Source organism: Halichoerus grypus, chromosome 5 (assembly GCF_964656455.1).
Source record: "Halichoerus grypus chromosome 5, mHalGry1.hap1.1, whole genome shotgun sequence".
NCBI classification, from domain to species: Eukaryota; Metazoa; Chordata; class Mammalia; order Carnivora; family Phocidae; genus Halichoerus; species Halichoerus grypus.
Genome location: NC_135716.1, coordinates 123,964,262 through 123,967,252, shown reverse-complemented (window position 1 = coordinate 123,967,252; position 2,991 = coordinate 123,964,262). Strand labels below are relative to the sequence as shown.

General features: G+C 41.8%; 1 pseudogene; it reads right to left on the bottom strand.

Annotated features, from left to right (window-relative positions):
• Positions 1-222: 222 nt before the first annotated feature.
• On the bottom strand, positions 223-2,051 carry LOC118549157 (E3 ubiquitin-protein ligase RNFT1 pseudogene; annotated as a pseudogene).
• Positions 2,052-2,991: the final 940 nt, after the last annotated feature.

The window sequence follows — 2,991 nt, the reverse complement described above, 5'->3', positions numbered from 1 at the left end:
CTCACTGGGAAGCCTGCCTTTCCCTCTCCCACTCCCCCTGTTTGTGTTCCTGCTCTCGCCATCTCTCTGTCAAATAGATTAAAAAAAAAAAAATCAGACGCTTAACTGACTGAGCCACCCCAGGCACCGCTGGAAATATTTTTCTAATTTTTAGCAAAGAAATCTATCCCAGTGACTTTAGTAATAGTCATTGTAACCAAATGCAATTACTATTTTGTGATCTTAATAGTTCATAGGACTTAAGTATGTTTGAAGGTGTGATGAAGTAGCCCCATATTTCCATTTGGTTATGTGGTTTGAAATCATAGTTCTGACTATTGGACATTCTCTTAATGAAACCATGAGGTAATGCATTCTTTGGGAAATATATGCTGACAGATGGGAAAAATAATCTTAGGAAATTGTGCTTGACATATTGGTCAGATATCATCTGAACGAGTAACTTTGTGGCTTGGTCATGTAAAAAATATTCACAAAACCTGTCTGAAAGTCCTCATATTTCCAAAAAAACAAAAACAAAAACTTTAAAACGAAGTAGAATAAACCTAGTAACATCCCAAGATTCTAGTTATATTACCAAACTCCCTGTTGTTAATAAGGTAATGGAACCAAACAGATATGGGAACAAAATTAATTTATACTGACACAATTCTTCTAAGAACGCATACCAGTAATCCTTGGATTTAGAAGGCATAATGAAAGAAGGTACCAATAAAATAAGGCATTTCAAGGCTATGAAAAAGACTTTAAGAAGGAAGACTGTATTTCCAATAATCCAAAGTACTTCCCAGAAGCTTGAATGACCCAAAATAGGATTTTACAAAGATTAAATTGTAATAAAGTGACTGAAAATGAAAGAGAGCAGAAGAAGATCCAGCCAAGAATACTAGTAACCAAGTGTAGTGAATCTTTGGGCACTTTTTCTTAGAAAAAGCCCTATTTACAGTGCTTTTGTTGGCATACATTAAAGTTGTTAGAAGCCCAGTTCCAAGAGAAATTACATATATTCCTGAAGCTTGGATTTTCTGCACATCCTTTAGGCATGGAGTTCATCTGGATGGGAACCTCTCAGAGATGAAGGCAAGGCCCTTCTCCGTCTTGTTGCAGGAGCACTTTGGAAGGTTGCTGCTACTGCTGCATTGTCCACACTTCCTAGAGGGTGGCATGGCCCTTGAATACTTGTACTCTGATCCACGTTCCTTTGCATCAGGACTGTGTTTCCTCTAATGATGAATGGATGGAAGTCTCGCAGTGGTGTTAGGGACAGTGGGAGACAGTCCTATGTCTTCAGTCAGGGCCCTCACACCCAAACCCCACCACAACTAACTTTGTTAGCCCCAGTGAAAGCAGCAAAGCTAGGTTTCAGTGGGCTTTTGTGTTCAAATTTTTTTTCAAAATTGTCTGAAAATTTGGGCTCTAATAGTTTTCATATAGCCTTCCTAGTCAGATCCCTGATTTCTGGACACTCAATTGCTGCTTGCAAACTGGCCAATTATTTCCTGAGCTCATTTCTTATAATACTTTGCTTGACATACAAAGAAAAGTGAGCCCACAGTTATTCTCCTGCCAAGCACATCCCCCAAAATTACAGTCTCAGTGGGCATGTGGTCTGCTTTCCAAGTTATCCCAGGCAAGTTTACCACAGGTTTTGTCACTGTGTAATTAGGGTGTCCATCTTTACAGCTCTGTGATAGATTCCTTTATAATAAGTCTTGACATCCTCCGACTTTTTTATTTTCCAAAGCTCTTTTGACTCTTACATGTTCTTTGCAGCTCTATATGAATTTCAGACTGATCTATTCAATTGCTATGAAAAAGCCTGCTGGGATCAGGAACTGAAGCTGGAGAAGTAGGTGGGGAGGGAGGAGAGGAGAGGAGAGTTGGTGGAGCAGGGAGGTCACTAGGCAGTCCTCCTGAAGCCCTGGCCTGGTGGACAGAGCTTGAGGGGTATCTGCTGAAAGGTCCATAAAGAGGACCATGGAGGTCTGTGCAGGGCTGTGATCTGGTCCTTGTGGTTGCCTCTGTGAGTTTGCAGTTGGGTATCTGGTCATGGGTTGCTGTTGGTCAGCAGGGCAGGCAGATGGGAAGAACAGCTGGATCTGGAGGCAGAGGAGGGTGCAGAGTGGGAAGAACAAATACAGATTGGCACCTGCTTGCTTCTCTGCATCTCTTTCTCCTCACCTCTAACCATGATGACCTTTAGAGCATAAAGTCTGCTGCTTCATTTCACTTTCCAAATCATGTGCAAGTTTCTAACCCAGAACCAAACAGGGAAGAAGGTGAAAAAATGTAGTTCCAACTTAGACTGAGACAGAATAAAACCATTTTCTTTTTCTCTCTGTGTCACCATCTTCATCCAATCAGCCACTAACTCCTCTTGATTCTACATCATTATTTCTGCATTATAAACCATTCCCTTTTCTGCCATTGCTCTTTTTAGTTTAATCGCTCATACATTTTATGTCTGGATTACTGTAGTAGCCTCCTAACTTGTGATTACATCAAATACGGTCATGTAGGTTGTGCACTGCACAACTTCACAGGTGCCATTCATAGACCAGGCTTAATGGCCCTCCCTAGAGTTGTTCAGGGAACAACATGCAGAATTGTACATAGTTCCATCTCAGGTCTAGCCCTGCTTCCTTCAGTAACTTGGGTCATCCTTTCATTTATTTTTTTTATTTTTATTTTTTTTAAAGATTTTATTTATTTATTTGACAGAGAGAGAGACAGTGGGAGAGGGAACACGAGCAGGGGGAGTGGGAGAGGGAGGAGCAGGCTTCCCGCTGAGCAGGGAGCCCGATGTGGGGCTTGATCCCAGGACCCTGGGACTATGACCTGAGCCAAAGGCAAACCTTAACGACTGAGCCACCCAGGTGCCTCTGGGTCATCCTTTTAAAAGGCAAAATGGACCCTATCATTCTCCTGCCTAAAATTGTTGGCCTCCCATGACCTTCAGGGTAAAATTCAAATTCCTTAGCATAGCATACA